General features: G+C 39.5%; 1 long non-coding RNA gene across 7 annotated transcripts; it reads right to left on the bottom strand.

Moving 5' to 3' along the window:
* Positions 1-1,972: 1,972 nt before the first annotated feature.
* On the bottom strand, positions 1,973-13,591 carry LOC145424204 (uncharacterized). 7 transcript variants are annotated; one of them, XR_013905187.1, is made up of 9 exons: positions 13,353-13,591; positions 11,980-12,058; positions 6,074-6,172; positions 4,832-5,006; positions 4,256-4,747; positions 3,613-3,774; positions 3,257-3,365; positions 3,030-3,151; positions 1,973-2,887 (listed from the first exon to the last, which is right to left on the bottom strand). It is a non-coding gene; the product is annotated as an uncharacterized LOC145424204 (long non-coding RNA). The 7 variants fall into 7 exon arrangements; XR_013905186.1 differs by having other exon boundaries at positions 4,832-5,011; XR_013905184.1 differs by lacking the exon at positions 6,074-6,172 and having other exon boundaries at positions 4,256-4,479; positions 4,595-4,747; positions 4,832-5,011; positions 13,353-13,587.
* Between the last annotated feature and the right edge of the window lie 2,456 nt (positions 13,592-16,047).

A 16,047-nucleotide genomic window follows, 5' to 3' on the forward strand; every position in this document is an offset into this window, starting at 1 on the left:
ATATTTAGACAGTGTGCATCTGTATGCTGAAACTGTAATGGTGAACCTGAGGTGATGGTCAACAGAAGGCAAATATATATCAATATAAAACAATATTGAAGTAATGTCTTTACCCCCTGCAGCGTGTGGACGCTGTGCACGCAATCACCTTATTCACTGTAGTAAACGTGCACCGCTAGCTCACGTGACTGACTGTCTCCATGGTTACATCGTATATTATTAGCTATGCAAACAGCTTCCAAAGATACCGCCATAGCTCTCTGCAGCTGTAACACTTTCACACTTTGCAAATCATTTCACGTTTTTGATAGTTATGAAGACAGAATATGTTTTTAAGGTCATGCTAGGCGGTTGCTATGGTGGTTGCTGTGGACTTGGGTGGACCGCGTCCGATTCCTGTTATTAGCTGTCCGCCGCAGGAAGGCTGCGTTCCATTTACAAGTAGTGACAGTCTGCCGCAACTCGAACTCAAACCCCGCTTTGTTCTGTAATTATAGGCCTTTTATAGCCGTTCATGACACGCACACACTTTGCCTCACCATGAGAATGCAAGTTTACCTAACCTAACCTAAAGTATCTGATATAGGATAGAAAAATGAAGCAACCAGAGATTTAATGATGAAGACTCTGGGTTCTGTAGTTCACGTTTTACAGTCCTGAATGACTCTTTGCATATGATTTATTGAAGAGGAGTTTAGAATGCACTTTACATTTAGACTGTTGCTGTTTCATTTTTTACATTGTTGCCGTGTTATGTCATGAATAAGGTTCACCTGCTGGGGGTTTGATGGATCAGCTGGACAATACAGTCAAAGACAGACTTCATTCATCATATGCAAGAATCCTAGTTGGATTTCTGTTGTCACTCATGTTTTTGAACCAAATATTGAAAACAATTCTGACAGACTGGATACCTGGTCAGGGTGTACGTTACCTTGTACTCAAGCATCCCAGGACAGAGCCCTGCCCCACCATGAGCCTGGGTGGATACGTGGTTATAATATAAAAGGACCGATACTGAATATGAATATTTCATGAAAATTGAATTATAATACAAATTAGTAATAAGGGTTTCTCTGCACCCTTATCTACCCCATACTCAAAGAGCTGCGGGCAGAGAGGGTGACAGGAGAGGATGGCACTGAAGAGAAGATGCTCGGTTTCTGGAGCCTCCTGGTCCTGTCAGTATTAGTAGGATGCATCTGCTGTGTCTTCTCGTGGATGCTCACCTACCTTGACTCGTTCCAGCCTGGTATGGATTTCCCAACACTGCGGACAGTGGCCCACGTCAGAGACGTTTAATATTGATTACATATGTCTGAATTGCTAACCCTAACCCTAGCTCAACAGACCACAATGCCCTGGACTGTCAGTATTATTACATGCTGTGAACATAAGTAGCTTTGATCACAGTTTATGTTGTAAAAGAGAAGGAATATTGAAAGAAAGATCAACATTGTGATATTATTTCTTCCAAACTGACCAGAAACATGCTTGTCAGACTCTCACAGCAAAGGATCAGACTCCCTGTGCATGACTCAGGCCAATGATGTCTGTTAGATTGTCAGTTGTTTAGTGCTTCTGTACAGTTAGGGTCACCGTCTCTATTTCAGAATAATTAATATGCGGAAAACACTAAAAGTTGATTATCTTCCAATATTCTAGCATAATTAAAAAACTTTGACTTTGTAAGTACATATTGTTAGTCCTAATGCCAGCATGAGTCTTCATAACTCCTGCTTTGAAATACTGAACTTTAAAATTTACCTGATGAAAGATAGTTTACAGTGGCACTCTGTCAGGATCATTCTGACTGTAAGATCACTGTATTAATCTGAATCCTTCTGCAATGTGTTGTGAATGAATGCTGATGCAACTCACTGTGGGAAAGCTGTTAATAAAATGAATCTGTGACACATGCAACACATTCACAGAGGAAGAGGACACAAAGGGAGGACACGCAGAGCCTGTGTTGAAGTCAGAAATCCAAATCTTTATTAAAAAACAGGCGGCGGTTACAAACAGGAAGACAAGCAGTCCATCAAACAGTCTACAGCAGGGGTGTCAAACTCAAATACACAGTGGGCCAAAATTCAAAACTGGAACAAAGTCGCGGGCTAACATTAATATTTATTGAAAAAAAATCTTCCTCCAGATATAAGAATGAATCTTTTGTTATGGACTCAAACAAGTTTTGCTGAAAAACTGAATATGGAACAAGCAAAGCCTAATACTAAACAATATATATATTAGCTGTATAATACCAGTAGGCCTGCTCTAATAGTAATTTGGTATGGCTTCGCGGGCCAAATGTAATTAGGCTGCGGGCCAAATTTGGCCCACGGGCCAGAGTTTGACACCTATGGTCTACAGGGTCAAACATACAGAGAATTCAAACAGCAGTAAAAAATAACTGGACACTGAAAAACTTAAAGCAATGTGTGACGCAATAAAAGGAAGCAGCGCAGTATATTCACTGAATTATCATCAATTACAAAAGAGAAAAACGACGATTTCTAAGGATTATTTTCTTAAATGCAGTTGGAGTGTGGCTGGTAAAGATGGAAACATGCAGAATGTAAACTGTGTGAGTTTGTGAACTTTGTTAGTAACAAATGAGGTAAAAAAAACAACCCCAAAACAGACAAAACACAGAAAGAGGCTCTCAGTATTCATTCATAATTAGAAAGAAACATTCTGGTCGTGGATTTTTACAGTCTTAGTTCCGCTCGCTGTCATCATTATAATCATCATGATCAATGGCGAGGTCCTGAGGTGGGCGGGGCTGTCTCTGGTGATGTCACCATGAAGGAACAGCATCTGGTGTGTTGGTGAAACATCCCAGTACACTGGTGTAGTTTCCTCTCCAGCTGTTTGACATGTGACACTTGAACATTAAGGGGAAGAAGAAGAAACAGTGTTAGGTCAGGTGACCACATGGTTTCTAAAGTAACTGACAGGAAGTAACCAGGCCGTTAGAAATGGATGGCATGTGTTTAGAGTTACTGGAGTTGGGTAACTCTACTTACCAAAAGCAGAAGCACACAGATGAAGGATCAGATGCTGAATGTTGCAGGAACATGCTCGTGTGTGGTGGTCATTCAGTGCTGCTCCGGCAGGTTAGACAGTCCAAGACTGATATGCTGCCCATCTGAGAGTTTGAAAACACACATGCAAAGATTTATTTTGTGTTACAGTCAAAGTTGGATGTTCATTTCTGTCCTTTAAAAATGTTTGTGTATTTGAAAGCACTAACATTTAAGGATGACTTGGATCGTCTCCTTTAAAGGGGAGACAAGTGTGTCCACTGATCCACGTCACTTTACCTGGATGATGACTCCTCTCCCCCTCACTCAGAAACACTCCTAATATAACCAAGAAAATAAATAATATTGAAGATTTACATCATTACAAAAACATCAAAAACATCTCCCTTTGATTCTATTTCTCCATTCCTGCTGAACATCAGGCAACAAATATCTCAATAAATCACAGTAAAATGTAAAGCACATGTTCTCTCTGCTTTGTCTAACCTCTGCAGAGCCTCTGTCAAGAAAAACATATCTGTAAGCATAAAACAAATATACATTCATAACACGTCACTGGACAAACCTCGGTCAGCTGATTTCCTCTGTGCAGTGCAGACGAGCATCAGTCAGCAAGTCAAGGTGGTGAGATGGACTGGTGTCCTTTGTGACTCTGCTGGTTCTTCTGAGGAAACACCACCGTCTCTCCACACCGTCACCATCTGTGAGCACAAACTGCTGCTCTGCTCTGCCAGCATGTAGGAATCACATATCACACACAGGGGTGAAGAAACATCAGAGCTCAACTTTGGATACTTTAGATCTAAACAGATCAAAGCAGCTCTTAGCTTCAACAATCAGTGAGCAGACCAACAATGATACCAAACTGATTCTGTATGAATACAATATGGTATTTTCCATACAGGTGTCAAATTAATTTATTAAAACTAATACAGATATATGTATATATTTTTTTTTTGATAAATTAGTTTGCTAAATTATAAGAAAATATTTTTTTTCATTTACCAATTGCAACTGAAAGAAATTAAATATTGAACAAAAATATATTGTCACATTCTGAGCATGCTCCGCACGCTGACAGACTTGAAGTTGCTACAGATTTTAAGAAGTGATAATTATAGGGAAGAAACTTCTCTTTTTCATCCGTTTAATCAAACATTTGATGCCTCAGCTGTCTCAGTCTATAGCATTCTGCAACTACAACTAACCTGAGGCTTGGATTTGGCTGCAGGTGCCCCTGTACATCCTTCTCAGCAGCACACATGTGGGTACCATTTAATCCCACTTCTTCCTGAGCTTTGCTTCATCACAAGACCAAAGGTGCATCCCGTGTCACAGTCTTATCATCATCCAGAAGAAACATTTGAAGAAACATCATGGAGAAGCAACATTTACGCGCCTCCTGGTTTTGTTTTCTGATCCTGCGAAAAGACTGAGGACAACAAAGCCCAGAGAACACGAGATACACAACATCCAACATTCAGACTCAACAGCCTCCATAAATGAAGAGCACCAGGTTGGTTCAGTTATAGTAGATATGAGCATACTTCACATTACTGGGTATGAATAATAATGAGGAGGCAAACTTTGAAGATGCAGAGCATGATGTCCCACCATCAGACTGTAAACAAACATCCACCAGGCTTCTTTGTTGCCAAAATTGATGATTCTCCTATCAGGGATCGGTAGCGTGTATTAACCTGTGGTATAAGCAGCAGTCACTGAAATATTACTGTTTCAGATAAGAAAGCCAGGGTGGGAGGGATCTCTGCAAACTGACTTACCTCTGCAAGTGTGAAGCTCAACAAAAATCTGACTCTCCAGTTACAGACAAACAAAACCTCCAGCTGGGAGATAGAAAACGCTGTCTGGGTCCTGCTGGATGTTGCTGGTCAGAGTCCCACATTAGCAGAGTGCTTCTTGGCGCCACTGACCCATGTGGACAGTGACTGTGGAGAACTGTTCTGGAAAACAGAGAAGAGAATTAAAATAACAAAAAGCCAAACAGGATTTCCACAAAGACTCTCTTGGAATCAGCAATCAAAAAAATCACTGGTTCATATTAAATATGAACAGGTTCCTTAAATGTACGCAGTTCAGATCTGATTTAATTTAATTTCCTTCACACAGCACATTCGTCCAGGCTGACAGGTAAACATAGAATTAATCTCAGGTAACATGACTCATAGTAGAGATTCAGTAAGAAAGCTTGCAGGCTCTAATATTATTACCACACAATCCAAGGACACACCAACAGCTCAGATTTGTAGAACTATTTGTTTCAAATATCTTTTATTGAGAGCAAGTATAATTATAGTTATTGTAAATTCACATAACATAACTTATGCTCCTTTTTTTCTCTAAACTAACAAGGCAAATAATAAACATCAACAGCAACAACAGAACAAACAAACAAAGAAGAAAAAAAACAAAAAAACAAAAAAAACCCACAGTCACCCGTAATGGGTCCCGATCCCCCGGCTGCCAGTAAAAGAAAAGAGAAAAAAGGAAACAAAAATTTATATTTTCCCAAGGTATATAAGTAAAGGATGCCAAATTAATTCAAAATCTTTTACATTGTCATTCATACTATATCTTATTTTTTCAAGGTGGAGAGTGTTTATAAGTTCTGTAAGCCACATTTTTAATACAGGGGTCTCGTTGCCTTTCCAAAGCTGCAGGATCAATTTCTTTGCAATAATCAGTGCATATGACATAAACCTTTTTTGAGAGTGTTGTAGATTTTGTGTTTCTTTGGAAATCCCAAAGATGATTGCTGTCGGATTTGGTTCAATCTTACTTTTAAAGATATTAGACATATAGGTAAAAATGTCATACCAAAAACCCTGAAGCTTTGGACATATTGCAAAACAGTGTAACAGATTTCCATAATGTATCTTGCGTTTTTCACAAAGGGGGGAGCAGTCTGGGTATATTTTGTGAAGTTTTTCCCTTGAATAGTGTAATCTGTGTATAATTTTGTACTGAATTAAACAGTGACGGGAATTAATAAAAGGCGTATTTACATTACGTAAGGCCTCTTGCCAAAAATCTTCTGATAGGAGGGTCCCAAAATCCTTTTCCCACTCCTCTTTGATTGAGGTAGTTGAAGGTGTACTCATCTCCTGTAATGAGTTATACAATATTGAAATTCTCTGTTCAAACCCCCTTCCATCACTAAGACATCTGTCCAAAAAATCGGACGTTATATTTTCGAATTGTGGCAGATATGTACGGATATAATTTCTTAGTTGAAGATATCTGAAAAAATGACTATGAGGCAATCCAAATCTATCTTTTAGTTGTTGAAATGACATGAAGGTGTCATTTAAGTATAAATCTTTTAATTTACAAATTCCTAATTCCTGCCATATGTTGAAAGCTCCGTCTACACATGATGGAAGGAAGGAGGGGTTAGCTGTAATGGATGTACACATTGATAATTTTTTCAATTTGAAATGTTTAATTATTTGTCTCCAAATTTGTACGGTATTATGAATCACTGGATTCGAATTGTAATATGAGTTTGTCAAAAGGATAGGAGAGAGAGTATTATTCCACCAACACAGTGAGGAAGGCAATCCTCCCGCTCCATCTGTAGGCCATTAGGGAGTATTGCTGTATCATCCAGTAGAAGGGAAATTGTTCTTAAATTTGATGCCCAGTAATAATACATGAAATTAGGTAGTGTCAGTCCACCAAGTGATCTGTGTTTGCATAGGTGGTCTTTTTTTATTCTATGTGTTTTATAATTCCATATAAATGGCATAATGATGGCGTCCATCTTTTTGAAAAAAGATTTGGGCAAGAAAATTGGGATGTTTTGGACCAGATACAAATACTGCGGGAGGAATACCATTCTTATTGAGTTCACTCTCCCTATTAGAGAAATAGGGAGCGTCCTCCAGTACTGGATGTTATTTTTAAGTTTCTCCAGTAGGGGAAGAAAGTTCTCTTTCATTAGAGAACTGTATCTTTTTGTTATTGTGATGCCCAAGTAGGTAATTTTTTCATAGGTTATTTTAAATGGGAGAGATGTAAGCCATTGTTTATTTTCTAATTTAATGGGCAGTATTTCACTTTTTCCCCAGTTGATCTTGTAGCCTGCGAAAGTACTGAATTTATCAATAACGGAGAGTATTGCTGGGAGGGATGTTAATGGTTTTGTTATATATAATAATATGTCATCAGCATAGAGCGATATAGTATTAGAAGTGTATGTTGTGTCATAGCCGTGTATATCCATATGGGTGCGAATTGTCTGTGCTAAGGGTTCCAGAGCCAGAGCAAATAATAATGGGCTAAGAGCACATCCTTGTCTTGTACCTCTGCTGAGTTTAAACTGAGTTGATAATGTCTGATTTGTAAGAATTCTGGCTGTAGGGTTTTTATAAAGTAGTTTTATCCAAGAAATGAAATCTTGTCCCAGTTGAAATTTTTCTAGGACTGCGAAAAGGTAGGGCCATTCCACATGATCAAATGCCTTTTCGGCATCCAAGCTAAGTATAAGTAGGTCCTGTTGCACCTTGGGGGAATAGATTATATTAAATAGACGTCGGAGGTTATTAAAAGAACTCCTGTTTGGTATGAAACCTGTTTGATCTGGATGCACCAGTTTATCTATTACTGTATTAAGTCTGCTCGCTAGTATTTTAGCCAGAATTTTTTGATCTGTATTTAATAAAGAGATAGGTCTATATGATCCCACTTCCTCCAACGCTTTACCTTTTTTTGGAAGTACTATAATAGTTGCTTCATTCAATGTTGGAGGTAAAGTGCTCATTTTATATGCGTGGTTATATAATTTAAATAGGTATGGACTTAGTTTGATCTTGAAGTATTTATAGAACTCGTTCCCTAACCCATCTGGGCCTGGGCTCTTGTTATTTTTTAGTAATCCGATAGATTTAGTGATTTCTTCAATTGTGATCTTAGCATTCAAAATATTGGCATTTGTCTGGTCTAACACAGGAAGATCACATTTATCTAAGAACTCCTGCATATCATTAGGCCCTGCAGTGGGATGAGAAGTATAAAAGGGAATCGTAGAACTGTCTAAAGTTATCGTTAATATCTTTGTGTGATGTGACCAGATTTCCATTACTTGCTCTAATTTTATGAATCGCTCTGTCATTTTCTAATTTCTTTAGTTGTCTGGCTAGCAACTTATGAGGTTTATCCCCAAATTCAAAATAGTTCTGTCTCACAAAAGTGAAAGTTCTATTAATATTACTAGTTAATATTTGATTTAATTTATATTTTAGTGCACAAATGGTGTTATACTTATCTAAAGAGGGAGCCATTGCATTGTTGACGTCCAGGTCGTGGATTCTTTTTTCTAAATTTAGTTGTTCTAGTTTATTCCTTTTATTCCGTGACGCTTGATATGAAATTATAAACCCCCTAATATAAGCTTTAAACGTTTCCCACAGTATATCTGGAGAGGTCTCGGCATTATCGTTTGTATCAAAGAATAAGGACATCTGAGAGTTTATATATTGTTTGAATTTTAAGTCGTTCAGTAATTGTGGGTCAAATCTCCAGTTTCTGTATGTTTTAGTGGGGTTATTAAATACAAAGGAGCAAGTAACGGGACAGTGATCAGAAATAATAATATTATGATAGGTTACATTTCGAATTAGGGGGAGCATTTTTCCATCCACCAAAAAATAATCAATCCTTGAATAACTGTTGTGTACGTGGGAATGGAAAGAATACTCTCTACCTGATGGATTTAAAGTTCTCCACGCATCACAGATATTCATATTCCTCATGTATGTTTTAATAAAATTACTGCCTTTACACGGTGTGGTTTTTTTGGACAGGGATTTATCCAAGTATGGGTCTAATACTAGGTTAAAATCCCCTCCAATTATTAAATTACTATTGGGTATATCCGGAATTAAGCTGAAGACCTTTCTGTAGAATTCTGGATCGTCATGATTGGGCCCATATATATTTAGTAAAGTGATCGGAGTAGTATGCAGCTCCCCAGTCACTAATACATATCTCCCATTCTTATCAGCTATAGTGGAGTTATGCTTGAACGGGGTATCTTTCTTAATTAATATAGCTACCCCTCTAGTTTTGGCTGAAAGTGTGGAGTAGTATACCTGATTTATCCATCTACATTTAAGTTTGTTGTGAGCCACATTTTTCAAATGGGTTTCTTGTAAAAAAATAATATCCACGTTGAGAGATTTCAAGTATGATAACACTTTACCTCTTTTAACAGGTTCATTTACACCTTTCACATTCCAAGTACAAAAAGTTAAGTCCATATTTTTTACCTTTCCGTTATCTTGCATTTGTATAATTTAAGGCGGCTTAGTTCTCGTGTTTTCCATATTTATGCAGTCGAGATACGGGTCCCAACCCTCACCCCCCCACCCCCCTACCCATGTGAAACCGTAACAAAGAGAAAAAAAAAACAAAGACGTAAGCAATGCATCCTCTTCCGTGTATCCCAAAAAGAAAAAAAAGAAGAAAAGAAAAATCTAAGGGGATGCTATAACAAAAACTAAGCTTACCAAAATACTCTATCTCAAAACTTCCTTTGTCCAACATAGCTCCTGGGCAAGTAATAGTTTTTTATATCAAAGTAAATACGTGTCTCTGGACCAGGTGTGAAGCTCTGGTTTGTCTACCTTATGCCGTCCTTATTGAGATCCGAATTTTTCTTGTGCGTAGCAGAGTGCTTCGTTGGGATCTATAAAAACCAGTTCCGTACCATTGTATGTCACCTTAAGTTTAGCAGGGTATAGAAGTCCATATTTGACTCCGGGTTGGTCTCGAAGCAGGTTTCTTGCTGGAGTAAACGCTCCTCTTTGAGCACCCTTCCAGATCAATGCATTTTTCGGACAGTTGTTCCACTTTGTTAGAGAGTTGTTTAACTTTTTCTTCTAATTTCGCCACGGAGTTAGAGGTGATTGTCGCTGATTCTGATAGATCTTTCAGCTGTGCATTATGATTTTCCATTACCGTTTTTAAAGCTGTGATGGCCTCGTCATTTTCAGCCCTCAGCATTGCGATTTCCCCGCGTAGGGTGTCGCAGATGTCTGTTTTCATTTGAGTTATCTTAGTATCCAAGGAAGCGATCGCAGTGAGTACTTGTTTGTTACCTTGTGTATATTCCTCGAGTGCGGAGTTAGCTGGCGTGCCAGCTTTGGCACCGTCATTTTCAGTCGGGGCCACATCAAATTCAGTCGTTTCTGTCGCCACTAACTTCGGGTTTAGTTTTTTTGGAGGCATTTGGAGAGGAGTGCACTCTTCACAATCCCTGTATTACTTTGCGGGAGGAAGATGTATTACTTTGATAATTATCGTAATTTCGTAAGATCAAGTGCAGGAGCTGCTGGTATACGCGTCCTCACCCTCTCATGGTCTAGCCGGAAGTCAGATTTGTAGAACTATTTAAACAAATGTCTTCTGAATATTCAATTCAGGTTCACTTCACAGTGGGAGGGTGGGGGGGTCGTGGAATTTTTTAAATAAAGTCTGCAACACAGAAAGAGCTGTGATCAAGCTATTTATTACTGCGCCAACACACATCAAACATCACAGTTCAGTCATGTCAGCGCTGCCACAGAGGTCGTGCTCCTCCTCCTTTATGCATTCCAAGGAAGAGGGAGGAAGTTAAACTGATCCTACCACACTTCACGTGTCTCGCTATGAAACCTAACGCATCAATGGTTGTGCTGTTTTGTGCCCTTGGCCTTATCAGCACCTGTAAAGGGAGTTGTTTTCTCAAACTGCTGACGCTGAAGTAAGTTCATCTAGTTTTAGAAACATTCACTGAACAGTAACAGTGTCACAACTAAGCATATGCATAAGCACTTAAATACTTTAAATGAGAATAACAGAAAATTTCTTTTACAGGAGCTAGAGCCTGTCCCAGTAGTCACAGGTAGAGCACACCTGGACAGGTCACCAGTCTGTCAGAGGACTAACACAGAGACAGACATCAGAGTAACAAATCTATGTAAAATTAATGTAAGTTTGCTGCAGCTGTATGTATGAACATGTGTTTCTGTGCTCACAGTCCACCTCTCAGGAACCTGCAGTTCACTTTTAGTCTACTTTAAACAGACCTCACAAAAGGCTGATGTGGCTGGATCAGTAGTCTGATTTAAGTACGATACCTTTGGCCAGGGATTAATCTGGTGCATGGCTTCACTGCAGTCTTACGTATTTTCCACACACCTGAATAAAAAATACTGATATATACAAATAACAGCTTCAGCTGATGCAGCCTGACTCAATCCTAAATGTTCAGCACACAGAGACACAGAGGTGCCGTTTAAAGTTTAGTGATAACCTGAGTCACTGATCATTTGCAGTATTACAGAGTCTGGCAGTCTTTGCATGATGTCCACGTCACTGTAAGTTTCTAGCTGACTCTCAGGTGTGACAGGTGTGCCAGCAGGAAAGAGTAATAATAACCTGCATCCTGAGGTTTGTCATGCAGGATTAAAGGAGCCAGGCTTTGTTCACACAGCTAGGATTGTATTTTACACTGACCCTGGGTCAGTATAAGTATCATACAGTTTAAACGAAGCACTGAAACTTGCACATATTTATTATAGATGCACTGAAGCTAATCGAGATATTTGCTGTCAATCTGTGGCTGCGATTAAACACTTTACTGAAAACTTTATTAACTAGTAACTTCATCAGTCATGACAGAAGCTAATATTTCTGTGCTAACATCGTTTAACCAGTAACAGCTTTACTCCAATATAAGCTAACGTTTACACCGTAACTTTAAGCTAGCACCATAAAGACGGTAAAACGCGTAATAATATCTACAAATGCATCTTAAAGCTGTTATATTAGCACTCTGTGTATTACTAAGATAACCACATTAACATTACTGACACTCGCTGACTTTTAATAGTCATTCTATAAATGCTGTCCGTTTAAATGGTCTTACCTGTAAACACTGCATATCCACCGGATTCCAGCCAGAGTGGATTCTGGAGTCTTCCACGCTCCTGTTAGTGATCCTCCATCTGGATGGATGAGAACAACCTTCTGAACAATCTAGCAGGAGATGGCCCATATCTATGGGACTGATTTGTGCTAATAACGCCCATTGTATGGACTGATAACAGCCGAAGCGGGTGAATAAAGTCACCCAGTAGCTAGCTGTGCCATTACCCAGCATACAAGTATCGTTCTACCTGTTTTTCAGGTAGTTGTTTACATTATATAATTTATTGTGTTCTGTATACGTCACTACAATGTGATTTCGGAAATATATAAATATACGGACAACAGGCTCTTCCGCGGTAATCTCTTCAATCGGAGGACCCTTCACGTCAATTCCCGACGCGAGGGGGGTACCCTGCGCGTCCATAAGTGCAGCAGAGGGAGCCTGAGCATGCGTCACACGTTTGACGAGTTGGGAGTGAGAACGTGTTGTTGGAACATATGTGTCAGGTCTACAAAGAAGGATAATCCCCTTGTCTGCCTTTTCAAAAATTTTTATTACGGCATGTTTTTCTTTGCCTTTACACATTTGGTTTGTCTGTCAGTGCACCATGCAAGCACATTAGACAAATTAGGTGCATACTACATGATGAGCTAAACAGGAAGGAGACACCACACATACACGCAGGCTGCTCTCCTCCTTCTTGTAAGAGTAGTATGTTTTTGATTTTGAGGGTAATGAACTGGCCACAGAGCCAATGTGAGGTCCTGGGAGAGAGAAACCCCGCCCGCCATCTCCAGTCTGCAGCAATGATGTCAGCATTAGTAAAAACGCTGTCTTTAAAGAAGTGGACAACTGTTTACACACACAGCTGTGTTGTGCATGCAAACACATCCAAACACAGATAAACGCAGTCCTTCTAAGTCGCATTAGTAATATGCGTTATTTAAAAGCTCCTGCTGCATAGCGCTCCCTAAGAGATGTTTATTTACTATGAAGATCTAAAAAAGCTCTTTTCATTCATTTGATCTTCTTGTAAACATGTAGAGCGAGGCAGACTTTGCACCAAAAAAAAAAAAAATCCTTTACTGAAAATAAAGGTTTTCATCCACTTTGACTGACAGCTACTAAAGTGTTTCTGATGTCAGAAATAGATGCATGTGAAACAAACACCAGACATTTTAGACATGTAACTTCTTTTCATTGCATTATTGCACTGCAATGCAATCTGACTATACAAGCTTAGAAAACACGTGTGGGTAGAAGTACTCAGTTTTGAGCAGAAAGTTTTCATCACTTTTATAAACATTCTGAATGAACAACGTCTTGTGATAATAAACCAGTAGACAGAGACATTTAATCCATGTTCTTACCCAACACTTGGCAGCTGTTCATCCCCAAACCAGGTCAAACTTCTCACTCTTGAGTGTCTCCGTCCTCCTATCTGCTCAGATTCTCATCTTTCACAAGATTCGAGTCCCCGTTGAACATGTTACTGTCAGACATCTATGTGCAGAGATCAGCTGCTTGTGCAGTACAGCAGCACAAGCAGCAGCCAGGACTCCTTTCAGTGCAACTCTCTCTCCATCCCTCCCTCTTTCCCCTTTATCCACTCCCTTCTTTCTGCCTCATAAATGTCCTAAGGCAAACAGCCATTAGCCAGGCAAGCCCAGTATGTGCATACAGAATAAATTCTATTATGTCATTGATGAAGACTCTTTTAGAGTGAGACTCCCAGTGTAAAAGTCAGAAACTTGAATCTTCTAGATTAATAAATGACAGAACTCATTTGTGTCTAGTTGACCTCAGTTTTAATTGTATTTCTGACATTTACTCCTAGATGGCACCAAGCACGACATGTGAGTGTGTTGACGGACCGCTGGGATTATTTCTTTGTCACGTTGCTGTGTTGAAGGCAATTTGCTTTACAGGTGGTAATCCTGCTAAATACATACATCATACAAATAACAATATAAGATCAAAAATAAAATGCAAAAATAAGACTATCAAGCCAGAAAATCAAGAACTGACTCAATAAAAAATCTTTCAAATGTTTCTAAGAAAATCTTTTGCCCTCATTACTGTTATTATGTAGGTTTTAAAAAGTGTTTTGAAATGGTTGAGAGTCTGGGCAGCTCTTATGTATAAAGGTAAATTGTTCCAAATATTAGGAGCTGCTACTGAAAAGCCTCTGTTGCTTCTGCTTTTAAGCCTGGATCTAAGAATGTCTGAGAGCCGCTGGTTTGTAGACCTCAGTGCTCTGGTAGGATTGCAGGGTTTCAATAGTTCTGTGATGATGTTTTGTGAAATATTTAGAAGCACTTATCTAACTATGTTCCCTTTCAGTCGATTCACTCGGTACAACACGTATAATATGGGATATCACGTCCCCATGTGTCCTGGCACCTGTATTTACACCTTTGAGGCATATGACCTGTGATGACATGTGCACATGCTCCCTTCCCTTGTTAAAGCTGTCTCACTCATTTTCTGTCACTAAGAGCCACCCTTGTTCCCTGGTGAAGGAATGGAGGGTGCACCCTGTGGGGTGATTCCAGGTATGGGATCTTCTTTTCTTCAGGGTCAACACTTACTGCCTTATATTGGTGCTGGAGGCCCTTTGTGGGCCATTTCGAACCCACTGGATCTGTGGATATGAGGTTTATTTCATACAAGACTGCATTGCTTCTTGCTTTGGCTTGTGTAAAGGAAGTGGGTGACCTTATATAAAATTTTTATCTATATGGTACCAAATCACCTTCATGACTTATTTGTACATCCCTTATGCATACAGTTCTCTTCTGAGGGTCTCAGGGTTGTATTGCACCCAAATGGCACATATTTACCAAAGGTTATTTCTGCAGCTTGTACCTTTATGTCATTTGAGCTTCTGAGGTGGCATTCTCTGGGTCTGGTGTGTTTGTGCTACATACCTATATTGACTGCGCTCAGGATGTGTGCTTATGTGACCAGTCGCTTTCTGTTTTGCTATCCAGCTAGAAGTAGAGCTCTGTCTAAACAAAGGCTCTCCCACTTGTTAATGGAAGCTATCTCCCTAGTAGGGCACCAAATGTCTCTCTTTGCCTCAGGGAGTAGGAACACATTCCACCAGTGGAATGGCAACTTCATTTTTAAAGGGTTCCCTGTGAGTGTGCTATTTGTACTGCAGCTAGCTTATCATCACCACACACTTGTTTGGTTTTATTGTTGGGATGTTACAGCCCATTCAGTGGTTTATTCTGTCCTTTCTGCTAGTTCTACCATGTGGTGCTGGTCTGATTCCATGTATATATGTCCCATGCTATTGCACCACGTTAATCGACTGAAAGGAGACCAACAGTTGTGCCTATAACTTTGGTTCCCTGAAGGAGTTTGGCATGGTGATGAGCAGCTATTAAACTGAGGAATGACTGATGACGGGGGTATATGTGTAGGCAGGGCCACATACGTTATTGCAAGTCATCTGCCTAAAAGGCATGAATATAGAGGTCTTCAGCCAGAACATGCAGGGGTGTGATATTCCATACTATGTGTTGTACCTTCTTCATCTCCTTTGATGAACAGAAGATATAACTGTTCATTTGCTTTGTCTGTAACTGTACTTAGACCCTTTCTAAGATGTCTTTGCTCCAGATTTAGTGAGTGAAATATTTATTAAAGATGCCAACTTAAGAAATGCGAGTATTTAGTTTTGTGTCAGGAGAGCAGGTAATAAACTGCTCAAGTTTTGGCTTCGGCTTAATAAATTTAGGGGTCCTAGAGGAACCCTTTTGAGTGAGGTGGTGTTACGCCCCTCTGCAGCCCCTAATCTCCTCAATGTGTTCAGCTGTTGCTAATTGGCCACACCTAGTAAGGTATAAATAAACGCATACCTGTGGCAGGCTATTCAGGAAGCTCACTAGTCTTTGCCTTTGTGGCAACAGCCATTTGAGCCAACCTGGGATGTCACTTTAGGCTAAAACCTCTTCTCACTTACACTCTGATATTCGTCTCATTTTTTATGTTGCAGCCTCGAGCCGGGTCATAACACCTCCCCTTAAGTTTTCCAAAAAAAACAGATAGATGATC

The sequence above is a fragment of the Astatotilapia calliptera genome, chromosome 23 (genome assembly GCF_964374335.1).
Source record: "Astatotilapia calliptera chromosome 23, fAstCal68.1, whole genome shotgun sequence".
Taxonomy (NCBI): Eukaryota; Metazoa; Chordata; class Actinopteri; order Cichliformes; family Cichlidae; genus Astatotilapia; species Astatotilapia calliptera.